The sequence below is a fragment of the Canis lupus genome, chromosome 28 (assembly GCF_048164855.1).
Source record: "Canis lupus baileyi chromosome 28, mCanLup2.hap1, whole genome shotgun sequence".
Classification (NCBI taxonomy): domain Eukaryota; kingdom Metazoa; phylum Chordata; class Mammalia; order Carnivora; family Canidae; genus Canis; species Canis lupus.
In genome coordinates, this window is record NC_132865.1 from 21,370,907 (window position 1) to 21,385,236 (window position 14,330).

Here is a 14,330-nt window from a genome sequence, read left to right on the forward strand (position 1 = left end):
AACTGAAAGAATTCTTCACAGAGGAAATTACCCTTGAGCCAAACCTTACAGGGAGAGTAGAGTTCACCAGGTAAAGTCAGGGATGAAGAACATCTCAGGCAGAGGAAAGAGCTTGACCCAGAACAGGAAGATGCAAGACTAAGGCAAATCCAGAGAGCTGAAGCTCATTCATTGTAGCTGAAGTTGCGTGTGGAGAACGGGTCAATGAAGGAGTTAAAAAGATGCTGCTCATTATCCATAGTGGATCAAGGATGGGAAGAATAGCTGTTGTCCTTCCTACGTGGTGTCCATGTGGTGTCCACATGGTGTCTTTTCTCTTCAGGTAATCTGCTCTCTAGTGACCCTTCTTGCAACTTGCAGGGTTGCAACATCCGCCCTTCTGTCACACAGTGATGGAGCATTATGTGACAATGGAAATGGACAATCTTGAGCTCCTACTATTAGCATATTAGTTTTGTATTGTTGTATTTGCAATTTGTAATTTGCAATTACCAAAATTTAGCTGTTTAAACAACAAAAATGTATTATCTCACAATTTCTCTAGGTCTGTATGGCTGTATTCTCTGCTCAGGGTCTCACTGGGATGAAATCGGTGTCAGCCAGTGCTGCTATTCTCATTTGAGCCTCTGGGTTCTCTTTCAAGTTCATGATTATTGGAAGAACTCATCACTTTGGATTGGCCAGAATGACATCCCCATTTCTTTACTCCCTCTCAGGCAGGGGACACTCTCTAGAAACCACACATAGCTCTTGCCTCCCAGCCCCTTGATCTTCAAGCCAGCAGGCATGCTTCAGATCCTTCTCATGCCTTGGGTCTCTGACTTCTTTTTTACCAACTGGAAAACACTCCCTCCTTTTTAAAGGGCTCGTGTGATTTGGTTCAGCCCATCCAGATAATCTGCTTATTTTATGAGCATATAACATAACCAAAATATGGGAGTATAATCCATCCTATTCATAGAGATTATGAATATAACAGGGCAGGCAATCTTGGGAATGTTAGAATCTTCTAATTCTGCCTACCACAAGGAGCCACTACAATGGCTATGATTCAGCTTTTTGTAAACGAGAATGCAGTGACAATAAAAAGGCCCCTTGAAACTACCACCCACCCCCTAACCTTTACCCCACTGGCCTACCACCCCTAACACTGAAGTTCTTCTACAGATGTTATTTCTCTTCTAGGTTAACTAACAAACCAAAGGACACTGTGTGTAGGCGCTACCTACTGACCAAAAGGAAAAGGAAGACAATAGCTGGAGGATCCTTCTGCTCCAGTTCTTTCATATGGGCATATTCTCATGCACTGGTCTGTTGGAATCACTGGTTACTAACTGGGATACTCTAGGAGAAGGTTGTTACTTTTCACTGTCATGTTCATCACCCTTCTTCTGGCAAGCAGTCTTAATTTCCTTTGGGGAACTACCCCTGTCTCTAAGTCTGTGGGACTTGGGTGGAAATAATCCCCTGCCTAGTAATCAGGGGGATGTTGGACCCAGACCTGCCTGTGAGGATACAACAACTCTTTGGCCACAATGATTTCCCCATGGATGTGCATTTAACCCAGACTGAGTCAACTAGTACCAACAAGTCCCAAATTTTCACTAGAACTCTCTGGAAAAAAAAGAGCTCTCTTTTATTGGTGCTGGAATGCCTCAAGCAGAGTTTCTTAACTTCCAACACTATTGGCATCTTGGGCCCAAAAATATTTTGTTGAGGGAAAAGGTTGTGCACTGTAGGGCATTTTGCAGCATCCCTAGCTTCTATCTACTAGATGTCAGTAGCCATCCCCACCCCCATTCCCAGTTGCAACGACCAAAAATGTCTCCACAAATTGTCAGATGTCCCTTAGAGGGCAAATTCACAAACTATGGAGAACTTCTGACTTAGAGCTACTTGCGTCCCTCTTGCCACCAGGAGGAGAGAGTCTGCTTGAGAGTCAAACCAATATAGAAAACAGACCTGTAACATGTTGGGGAACAAACTTTTTTTTTCCTTTTTAAAGCTTTTATTTATTTATTCATGAGAGACACACAGAGAAGCAGAGACATAGGCAAAGGGAGAAGAAGCAAGATCCCTGTGGGGAGCCGGATGCGGGACTCGATCCTAGGAACCTGGGATCACCACCTGAGCCAAAGGCAGACGCTCAACCACTGAGCCATCCAGATGCCCCAATGAACAAATTCTGATGACACCAGTTGAACACTTTTGAATCTTTTCTTATGGGATATACCATAGACTTTTTAGTTATATACAACAATATATTCCTTTCTTTGCTTAAGCCTATTTGATTTAGGGTTTGTTTGTTTTTTTAACTAAATCAGGCACTTTGGATGACATATAGCCTGGGAAAAAAGAGGCCAAAACATGGATTTCAATCCATCCAATTCTAGTAATAGGAGTCTAGGTCAAATGCATAGGAAAATGAGCTTCTTAGAGGAAAAGTGTATAGAACTAAATGATAAACTTCATCAAATTCATAATGCTGTCTTTTCCTTGCCTAGAACACTTCACTTCAAATTTGTCCTCATAGTCAAATAAGTAGTAATTTCCTGACTGATGGCCATCATAAGCCTCTGAAAGAAGCTTCCCAAAGAGGTACTAAAAAGTGTATTTAGTAGGACTTTTTCAAGTGCAATTTAGAGAAGCCAAACCCAAATTAGCTGAAAGAAATGATATTTAACCTCTCTCTCTCTCTCTCTCTCTCTCTCTCTCTCTCTCTCACATACACACACACACACACACACACACATACACACAAAGGCCAGGGAGACCTAGACATGGAGCTGGCCCAAGAGTAACTGAAACCATTCTCCTTACTTTCCTCCAATCTCTGCTATTCCCTGAACATCAATTTATACCTCCCTTGATGCAAAATAGCTTCTTAAGATGACACAAAACATAGCTACCAATGGCTCCCAGTATTCTGTCCCCAGGCCATAAAAGAGGGACCTCCCACATTTCTATATACCTTAAGTTCCATCATTTTAGCCCAGTGAACAGACTTGGAGCTGGTACCTTTTCTTGGATCAATCAACTGTGGCCATTGGGTAGGCTACCTCGATGGGCCGTGTGCCTCCTCTCCCTAACTAGTGCTGTGGGGTTATATAAGGACAAAACCAACCCCTGTAGTAACCATGTGGACTGGGTCAGGGGGTGTTCCTGGAAAAAGTAGGAAGGAGCATTGAGCCATCATTTTGGAAGGAGGGCACTCAAAGGAATATTATTTGAAACTTTTTCCTTGAAGTCCAAGCAATTAATATTAGGTCTTGCTATACTTATATTGTTTCTTCGAGGTTACTTTAGTTCAGTCCATTAGCAACTTAGATAGGGCATAATGATCCTAAGATGCATAGCCCTGTGAAACAAAATGAAAAAGAAAAGAAAAAGGCTTCCCTGAACACAGCAGAGCCGCATTAATGGTGGCCTTGTTCAATAAAGCTTATAGATATAACTGATAGGACTCAGCCCAGACATTGAAAGTGGTATCTATAGCAGGTCCAGATATCAGAGCCTCACGGCCTTTTTGGAAAGATCCATTGTTTGTAGACCTTTAGTGGGATCTGGATCTTGGTGCCCTGTTGATGCCAGAGTCTGTCTACTTGCTTCCCAAAGGACTTGCTGGATTGTTGGATGCAGTACAAATTCCCCATGTATTAATGCAGTTGAGAAACGTTGACATGTTCTTTTTTTAAATTTTTATTTTTTGTAAACCCAATTACACAATGGCTGGGGCGAGAGTGCAGGAGGAGAGGGGAGGCTGGAGGAGCTGCTGGCCTAACAGAATGCTCCAGTTTTCCACAGAAAAGAACAAATCCTCCGTAAACCCACAAGCTGATTCACATCTTCTTGACCTTACAAAGATAACCAGAAGGGAAATTTTTATTTGATGAGTTCTGAGCCCTGGTCCTGAAAACTCATTAGTATCTTGAAGAAAGAAAGGGTGGGGGGGAACCCTCAGCTATTCCACTTATTCTTACTACTTGCACATAGGTCAACAAGGGTGGTTAGAAAACTTGTAAACTACAAAGCAGCAATTACTAAATATTTTCTCTGCAAGAACAAATGAGCTTGACGAGGATTCTAGCCTAAACTAGAGCCAAAAGAAATTTTTAAAAGCCAGGCCAACACTCAGAGCCAAATGGAGGAAGATGTGTTGTTCTTCCCTTCCTACTTTTGGGAAGAAATGATATGTAGATAAGGACAGCATACAATATTTCTCCATCTCAGCTACCAAGTCTGGTTTTACTTCTTAGCAAAAATGCATCAGAGCAGAGTTAAAGCTAGAGAAAGGTGCAAATTGAATTGGTTTTTAGCCTAGTTTTTAAAGTCTTAGACCTATTCATCCAAACACTGCTTTTCAAACATTTTTTCCCTAATGGTTCCACATGTAACCTATTCTGAACCCCAAAATATAAAACAGAAAATGCGGAGCTGCTATAGCTAAAATGGAGGGGAGAGGTTCAGAGTTCCATGTGCTTGGCTTCATATCTTCCCTTTGGACTCCACAGAGAACCACTGACCTAAATCACTCTTGAGTACCTGGACAAAAGTCATACCATGGTCACTCCTAGACCCTTGAGATATGGGGCAGATTCTCCAGATGGCGCCTTGGGTCAAGCCTGCCCTCATGTTCCTGGTACCCAGGGGGTCGTGACACCTTCATGAAGATGCAAGTAACGCTGCAAGCCAAAAACAGAGGACTTGAAAATACAGACTGGACCACCTGCAAAAAGTGAGCTAGCCAATTTCCCACATCATGGAATGAGGCTACATTTGTAAAGAAGTAATTGGCAGTCCTCCCCAGTCCTAGACAAGCACAAAAAGACCACATTCCTGCACTGATCAGCAAGCCTGCCCTTAGTCCCTATCTGGGAAAATCCAATATTTGTCCCAAAGACTGAAGACAAAAGATAGAGGGATTGAGAGTCTCCTTGTCAGGGTGGCCCAGGTTATGCAGCTTTCAGGCCAGGCCTCCCCTGGAGTCCCAGCTGTCAAGCAGCAGTGAAGTCAGACTGAGATGATGGAACCACAAACAAATGGGATGTGTAGGATCTGTGAACCATCTTGTTACCTGATGGCTTGCTACCTATGGGCCGTAAGAACTGAAATTTTATCAATATAAAATCTTACGAGAACAATTTACAGGTTTTTTTTTTTCAGAATACAGATTCACTAGGCTAAAATTGCAAAATTTTAAATCCCAATCCAATTGCATTTTAAGTTTTATTAAATTTAAATTTAAAATAGTATATAATCTGTAAACCACTTTCATTTGCCCCCTACAGTGTCCTGGGGAGGTAGACAGCTGATAGTTGCTATGTATTTGCTCATACTTAACATATCACAAACAGAACTCCTTGTTTTGTCTACCCAAACCCTTCTCTCCTTTACTTACCCCACAGTCTCCAGTTATTTGTTAAATCTCTTTTTTTTTTTAAAGATTCTATTTATCCATTCATTAGAGACACAGAGAGAGAGGCAGAGACACAAGCATGAGAGACACACGGAGAGAGAGAGAGAGAGAGATTGAGGCAGAGACACAGGCAGAGAGAGAAACAGGCTCCATGCACCGGGAGCCCGACGTGGGATTCGATCCCGGGTCTCCAGGATCGCGCCCTGGGCCAAAGGCAGGCGCCAAACCGCTGCGCCACCCAGGGATCCCCTGACCACTTCTTGTCATCCCAAAACCCTAGTCTGAGACATCATTGTCTTGTTTTGTCTTGTCTTCTTTTCTTTTTCCTTTTCTTCCTTTTTTTCTTTTCCTGCATACTCTCCATTCTTCAGGTAGACATCAAAGTGATCTTCTCAAAGCCTAAATCAGACAGTATCATTACCCTGCATAAAACCTACATGGGGGGGATCCCTGGGTGGCGCAGCGGTTTGGCGCCTGCCTTTGGCCCAGGGCGCGATCCTGGAGACCCGGGATCAAATCCTACGTCAGGCTCCTGGTGCATTGAGCCTGCATCTCCCTCTGCCTCTGCCTGTCTCTGCCTCTCTCTCTCTCTCTCTCTCTCTCTGACTATCATAAATAAATAAAAATAAAAAAAAACCTACATGGGGGATGCCTGGGTGGCTCAGTGGTTGAGCGTCTGCCTTTGGCTCAAGGCATGGTCCCAGAGCCCTGGGATTGAGTCCACATCGGGCTTCCCTTGAGGAGCCTGCTTCTCCCTTTGACTATGACTCTGCCTCTCTGTGTCTCTCATGAATAAATAAATAAAGTCTTTTTTTAAAAAACCCACAGTGGCCCATTATACCAAAAAAAAATCCAAACTCTTAACCATTCTCTAAAATTCCTAATAATGTAAAAAATCATCACCTACAAGTTTTACCTTCTACTCCCAAGCCTTACCTGCCTCTAGCCAGATTGACCTTCTTTCTTTCTCTCAAACTCACACTCATTTCCATACTGGGTTTTGGCAGTGCTATTTCCTCTACCTAGAAAATTCTTCCCTCTGATTTTTGCATGGCCATCTCCCTTTTATCATATATATCTCAGGACAAGTATCACTCCTTTAAAGAGTCATTTTGACCACATGACCATGGCCTTTGCTATCCCACCCACACATGCTCTGTGTCATTGATGTATCTTATTTCCTTTAGGATATTAATCGATACTTAAAATTAGCCATATAGGGCAGCCCGGGTGGCTCAGAGGTTTAGCGCCGCCTTCAGTCCAGGGCATGCTCCCGGAGATACAAGATCGAGTCCTGCATCAGGCACCCTGCATGGAGCCTGCTTCTACCTCTGCCTGTGTCTCTGCCTCTCACTCTCTTTCTCTGTGTGTGTGTGTCTCTATGAATAAATAAATAAATTGTAAAAAATATAAATAAATAAAAGTATCCATATGTTTTTATTGAAATATTTATTCCATTTTTCCCATAATACAATGTAAAATTTATGAAGCCTAGAATTTTGTCTTTCTGCTCTACTTCTAGTATCTAGAACTGTGTCTATCACATAATAGACAATAAATGTTAGTCAAATGAATGAATTTGTTCTCCCTTAACAGTGGTACCAGGAACTATGCTAGGCCCTTTGTATATATTCTTTCAACAATCTTTAATAAGGGAGGCAGTAAAACACAATGGTAGAGGGTGGACTGTGGACTCTAGCATCAGAGTCCTAGGATCAAACCTCAACTCACCACTTATACTAGCTTGTAAAAGCTTGAGTAGTTGGATCTCACTTTTCTTACCTGGAAAAAATTAAAATAAAGTAATACTTACCTCATAGATACCCATGACATAATTAGAACAGTATCTTACCCATAATAAATATTTAATAAATGCTAGGTATTATCACATTATCTTACTTTATCCTGACAATAACCCAGCAATGGTTATCTGCATATTACATTTGAGGAAAAACTCTCATCCAGTTAGAATAATGTCAACTCTAGTCCATGGAGCTAGAATGAGATGACAGAGGAGATGAGATCTCTGCCAAGACAATACTTTTAATAGTCTACCATGTTGCTTTACACAATGGACTGTTTCTAAGATTCTCAAGATTTCCAGGGAATCAAGACTACTGGAAATTCTCTTGTTCTCTAACCCTTAAGCAGGTTTAGAATCTTCTTTGGTAGACTACCCATTTGATAAGAATTCACCCTTATTTTCATGGTTTCAGTGACGGCATATTTGGTAAAAATTCAATTGATCCCCTGGGGCACAAAGATGGTCACTATATCTCAGCTAGACCAATAAAACATTCTCCAGGATTTTTGGACTTGCAACAAGTGAAAAATCTCAGATCAATTTCTGGCCATTCTTTGAAGGTATAAAATACAAAATGTAGGAGCTACTAGCAGTTACATTTCCCAGTATGCTTAAAAAAAATCTGGAGAGAGAATGCAGCAAAAAAATGAAAGATAAAGAAGAGTCTCAATAGTCTTTGGTTTCCTGATTCCTATTGTTCCTGAAGCCTGGTTCTTTCTCCATCATTCACAGTGTGAATGTTCAATTCTTCCTTGAATACCATGAGCCAGTTCCTATCAGGTTCAAGTTGACTTTATAACTTACTACCAAAATAGTCTCAAGTAAGAGACAGAAGAGTGTGAGTGCATGTGTATATATGTTTGTGATGCTCTAACATATTGAATACTTACTATATACTAAATGTGTCTTCTGTACTATGAAAGAGAATGATGCCTAAGATCTAGTCTCAGTTGAGTAGAATTCTTCACTCTAGTGGGAAAGAATAGATGCAAAAAGAACATTATTAAAGCTATGTAGTAGATATTATAACAAAAATATGTTTATGTTACAGGAGCACAGAACAAAAGCAGCTAAAGGAGAGGTGTCCAGGGGACTTTCCTATCATCATACTTTCACTATACACCTTACGCTTCTCAAATTATGCTTTCTCTCCTTGGAGAGTTCCCTTTCCTTCTCCCAATGTTCCTAAAGTTTCTAAGTATATCCATTGTCCCTGGACTGCATAATCCACTTACAATTTCAGTGACCATGTATTTGGGGGAACATTCTAACTATTTACAACCTACACTCTTCCTTCTATCTAATTCATACACATCATCTGCATTTCTCTCCATCCCCTAAAACTCAACATATTCCAATATGAATTTGTCACCTTCTTTCAGAACCTATTGCTTTTACATTCCTTTGCCCAGATTGAGGTACCATCAACCACTCAGTGATTCAAGCCAGAAAGCAGAAACATCCTTGAATGCTCCACCTTCCTTGTCCTTCCTTACCTGACCCCTACTAGCACAGTCTATGGCAAACCTTCATCATCTCTCCCAGGACTACTATAAAGATCTCACTAACCATCCTTCACACACATACTAGAGAGACCCCTAAATAAAAATTTGATCACATGTTTCCTAAACCTCTCCATGGTTTTCCACTGCCCTAGAAATTAGATGCCAAGTTCCTGTGAATGGGGTTCCTCTGACCACCATTTTTTAAGCTCATCTCCTGTCATTTTCTACTTCAACCACAGCCTCCCTAGGCTGAAATTCAAGTATTTTTCTAAATATGTCTGCTGTGTCATGACTATACTTTGGCATATGTCTAATTTCTATGTGGAATGTTCTTCTACCCTCCAACTTTTTCTCTCCTCTTATATACATAGTTGACTAAGGTAGACTCAACCTTCAGCACTTAAGTCAGGCATCTTTTTCTGCAGGAAATCTCTGATATTTAGGGCTTTGGTAGGTGGCTCTACTTTGTGGTTCCATGATGCCCTTGTTAGCTCCATTTCTTTGTCCTGGCACTTACCATAGTTTGTTATAATTATTTTTCACTTAACTGCAAATTTCTAAGGACAATGACAGTATCTTATTCATCTTTGTATCCCTAGTCCCCAGAGCAGTTACTGGAGTGCATAGCAAGTCTTCAATAAGTGCATCATGGATTAATGAATGGATCAATGAGAGAAATAGTGAATGGGTGGATACATTAATATCCCTCTAACTCTCTACTCCTTTTCTATGATTAGCCCTGCCCAGATCTATGGGATCCCCAGGTTGTCATTTACAGTCCTCTAAAATTGGGCAGGGTGGAAGAGTAGGGCTTAGGGTGAATACAAACAAGTTCTCCAGATTGTTCACACTTACCTGTGTCTCAGGCTTTTTCTCAGGGTACACACACACCAGCCCCTGCAGCATTACATTTATTGCAATCTCCTAATACATTTTATTTGTAATTCAACATCTCCTGCAACATTCAAATTCTTCTTTTCATACCTCCATTCATTATACAGCTACATATTGAGTAGCAGCAATGTGCTGAACAGTACGGTGTAGCCCTGCAAATACAAGTGTGTATATTTTAGCATTCATGCTTTTGAGATTACATTTTAGAGAAGACAGCTAGGTCTGATCCTGTCTAACTCTTTGATAAAGATAGAAAATGCCTCTCATAGTTCCCCACAGTCAGAGGGTAGGAGTGGCTGCCTATTGTGTTTGGGCAAAAGAGCAGTTTTCTCCTCTCTTCCTGATGCATGCATGCATTACTTACATGCCACCACCATTTCTTGGATTTTCCTCAGTCCCTTTCTTCCCTCAAATAAGTGTTTGGTTGAAGCCACACCCACAGCCTCCTCCACACCAACTCCCCCTACAGGTACAGGCATCACACTTGCTTCATCTGGTCAGCCAGGCTGCTCAAATGGAATAATAATCTCTACCTGTAGTGTAATGGTGATTTTAGGATTGAGCAGAGGCTACACTGGGGAAAATAGTGAGGGATCAGTGCTAATGGTAAGAGGGACTCAGAGAAACTGAAGACAAGAAAATTGAGCTATATAGTTCCACCAGTGAGCAACTTCCTTCTCTGCCACCTTTTTCTTGGAACAGCCAACAAGCAGAGGAAGGAAAGTTTAATGACACCATAGAGCTATTAGGGATTGGAGTCTATCTGCAAAAAGATTTGGAGCTATTATACATATGCAGCATAGGGTGATAAAAACCATAATTCTTTACAAAGATTCTTATATGAAAATAAAGTGGATACATGGAAGGATGAATGGATATATGAATATATTGATGTATGGGTGGATAATGGATTTATATTTCCCCTTTTAAAAATATTATGAGTCATCTTTTTAACATATTGTATACTACAAAAATGTTATATTCTCATATATCACAAATGTCTCCATATTGTGACAAATGTCAAAAATGGGTAATTAATCTTTCAATGGAATCATTCATGTGTTTCTAATCTTACTGATCTTTTTACAATACTCTCTTCCTTCAGATATATTTTAATAATGTAGTAGTTTCAGAAACTTGAATATTAAAAGAGAAGTGCCTTTATTTTGGCATAATATGATATCAGACAGCATTTTGAAACTTCCTTCTAATCATATAAAATGATTACCAAAGTGCCTGCCCAGCATGGTGCTGAGCACATGGTGGGTTTAAACCAATATGTTTAACATTGCTCCTTTCAGTCCCTTTAAATAACTTAGTCATTATTATCTTGTGTATGCCAATGAGACTTAAATAGTAATTAGGAACTAAATACAAAAATATCCCCACTATTCCCCATGATAGTTTAAGCATCCAGAGGTACATTTCTCCTCATTGTGATGGATTTTCTGAAGTCAGATTTTCTTGGGGCCAAATTACGGTTCTACTGTTTTCTAGCTGTGAGACCCTGGTCAAGTTACTTAACATCTTTGTCTGTAAAGTGGGGATAATAAGAAAATTGTTCTGAGGTGCCTTGGTGGCTCAGTTGGCTAAGCGGCTGCCTTTGGCTCAGGTCGAGTCCTGGGATCAAGTCCAGCATAGGGCTCCCTGCTCACTTGGGAGCCCAATTCTCCCTCTCCCTCTTTCTCTCCCTCTGCCTCTCTCCCTGCTTGTGTACTTGCTCTCCCTGTATGTCAAATAAATAAATAAAACCTTTAAAGAGAGAGAGAGAGAATTATTCTGATAATTAAATAAGACAGTAAGACATTTAAGGGCTTAGAACAGTGCCCTGCACATAATATATACTCTCTGAATACAGTGGTATGGTTTTTCATGTTACAAGCTATAGCAAAATGGGTTTCTTCATCTAAAAAGCACCTAGGATTTTGAAATGTACCAACCACAGCTCATAGACTAGAAACCATACATAGATACCACAGTAAGAGAAATAAAGCAATGTTTGAGCTACATAACTTTTACAGACTTCATGGGATTAACTGGCTTTATGTCTCTAAAATGAGCAATTAGCATTTTAGGAATATCTGAAAATATGCTTAATGCAGGTATAAAATAACATTTCCCACATTCTGCATGATGGTTTATGATTATAGAATTGAATTTTGGCCAAATAATATCAACCAAAAAGTAATTTAGGAGCAACCCAGAATATGTAATATAGAAATACTACATGCAACTAGAAAGTAAATTATGTTTTTCCGAGAATGTGAGAGAGCTCCACAGTCTGGATTTTTTAAATTACAAAGAGCTGTTATAGACTATTTGAAATAATAAGTAAAATAGACCACAGTCAATCCCTTCTTGGAATTACCACAAAAATATACTAGAATATTGTACGATAGCAAGAAAGCAAGATGAAGCAAAGACAGTAAAAACATGAAAGTGAGTTTAAGAAAAAACAATGAAATGGGTTACTTCTATACTTGTCACATGCATGCGTTGGGGCTTAAATTCACAATTCTAATAAGCATGAGACCTCACTGGTTTTCTAGACATAAGGGTGTCAGGTCAGAGCACAGGGTGATGGCTCTAGCAAAGGGTAGATGAGGCAGTCTGTGTACTTGCTGCCCTGTGGCTAGCGTGTCCCAAGGACTAATTTCAGCCAAGAGACTGATCTTTTAGGTCATAGTTTGAGACACAGAGAGTATGCAACTCAGAGTTCATCATTACAGAAGATAAATAGAACAAGGAACCATTTTCTTTTTACTTGAATTCGTAGTTTTTCATGCTAGAAGGCCCTAATAGCACAGGCATAAAAGAAACCAGGGGAAAATCGGTCAAAATAGCACAGAGAAGGGAGACAGAAAACAACGTGGAAACAACAACAACAAAAGGCTCCTTTCTTTTGGCATTGTTACCTTGGATCCCCGTTTCTGTATATTTTAACTTTTACTCTGTTTATCAGTTTCCATCTAAAAAATAATGTCTGAGCCAAATTTCATCCTATGTAACCCTATGAGGATTCTCTTTGCTTTCTTCAAGCCTAATTCTCCCATGGCGTTGCAATGAGATGTAAATCTGACCCTAAGGGAATATTATTTCAGTGAGAAGAGAAACTGCCTTTTATGGAAACATGGTATCATTTAAGTGGGTTTTTTAAATGTAATCTTTAGGAGAGATATAAAATTTATAAGTGGTAATGATATCATTTTAATCATTGGAAGATAACAGACCAACACAAAATGAAGGTGTTTTCTTCTTAAGTGGGCTTAATCAAATGCAGAGTTTCAGAGTCTCCAATTTAGAGATACTCCTTCAAATAAGCATTTTTCCTGCTGAGTCACTGTGGTTTTCATGGAATTGGTTTCTGAAGGTTGGAATTTACATGGTTTAACATTTTTCCTGCCCCTCTGACCCTAACTCCAACCCATTTTCTGGTTCAGTTGCACTCCTGAGTCACTAGCCCGAGGACATCCCAGCATGACCAACCTGTAGGATTATTTGGCTCCCTCTCTTCCCACTTGACCATGTAAAACTCTCTCTCAAAACAGCAATAGAATCTAAGGCAGTCCCCACTACAGAGATCCAAATCCATTTTCAATAACCGAACTATCCATCTCAGTGCCCATATACGTTTTGCACTCATGATTCATTTCCTTACAATTATAATGATCTAGTGTCAATCAATTCTGCTACTAAAGTGCTGATATGCAGAATAGTAGTGGCTCACAAAATAGTAAAATTTTGTTTGTTTTTTTAAAGAACTGGTCAGTTTTTGTCAATAATGCTTGTCATTAGCAGAAATAGACTTTTTTTTTTTTTTCTTTTTGAGAGAAAGAGAGTACATGCACAGAAGGAAGAGGCAGAGGAAAAGAGAGAATCTTAAGGAGGCTCCACACACAGCTTGGAGCCCTACACAGCCCTATGCAACTGCTAAGGACTAAATCTTAGGACCTTGAATTCATGATCTGAGCCAAAATCAAGAATCCGGTACTTAACCAACTGAGCCACCCAGGCTCTGCCTGCTTCCTCCCCACCCCCTTTTTTTTCCCAAAAGAATCAGAGAATGACTTTTTGGAATGTATGGTTTTTCTGATTAAATAAAAATTGAAAGAGGACAGTTGATGGGATGAGCACTGGATGTTATGCTATATGTTGGCAAATTGAACTCCAATATAAATAAATAAATAAATTAATTAATTAATTAATTAATTTAATTTAATTAAATAAAAAATAAAAACTCTTTGCCAAACACACACACACACACACACACACACACACACACACACACACACACAAAAATTGAAAGAAGAAAAAAAGAAGAAGAAAAGGACCAGCTGGGCTATGCATACTGTTGCTGCATAGGGGAAGTCTCTCTTCCAATAGAATTTTCTGTGGCAAGGAAATGATTTATATCTGTGCTGTCCAATACAATAGTCACTGGTCATATTTGGCTACTGAACACTTGAAATGTGACGAATGCAACAGAGGAAATAAATATTTAACTTTATCCAATTCATTGAAATTGAAATTGAAGTTGAAATTTAACTGACACTGTTTTGGATAACGCAGTTCCAGAATCTTGAATTGCATAATTTTGAGTTTATTTTCATTATACTCATTAGAGTAATTAGATGTTTAAATTTTGTATGTCATTTCTAAATTTGATTGCAAATCACAAAGCACAAAAACTCTGAATCATCATCTTTTTACA

The 14,330-nt window shown here is 39.7% G+C and overlaps 1 protein-coding gene and 1 long non-coding RNA gene across 10 annotated transcripts in view; one reads left to right on the forward strand and one right to left on the reverse strand.

Moving 5' to 3' along the window:
- The window catches only part of EYA1 (EYA transcriptional coactivator and phosphatase 1), a 419,640-nt gene that overhangs the window by 17,646 nt on the left and 387,664 nt on the right, over positions 1–14,330 (forward strand). The window lies entirely within an intron of this gene.
- The window catches only part of LOC140620283 (uncharacterized), a 57,188-nt gene that overhangs the window by 16,090 nt on the left and 26,768 nt on the right, over positions 1–14,330 (reverse strand). Inside the window, exons 2-6 of one of the 3 annotated variants that reach the window (XR_012020062.1) lie at positions 9,581–9,771; positions 8,111–8,189; positions 7,148–7,198; positions 4,560–4,682; positions 3,698–3,854 (exon numbers count right to left, since the gene is read on the reverse strand). This is a non-coding gene — a long non-coding RNA (uncharacterized lncRNA). Of the gene's footprint in view, positions 1–3,697; positions 3,855–4,559; positions 4,683–6,877; positions 7,199–8,110; positions 8,190–9,580; positions 9,772–14,330 lie in introns of those variants that run through there. The other 2 variants (XR_012020061.1, XR_012020060.1) reach the window with 2 other exon arrangements.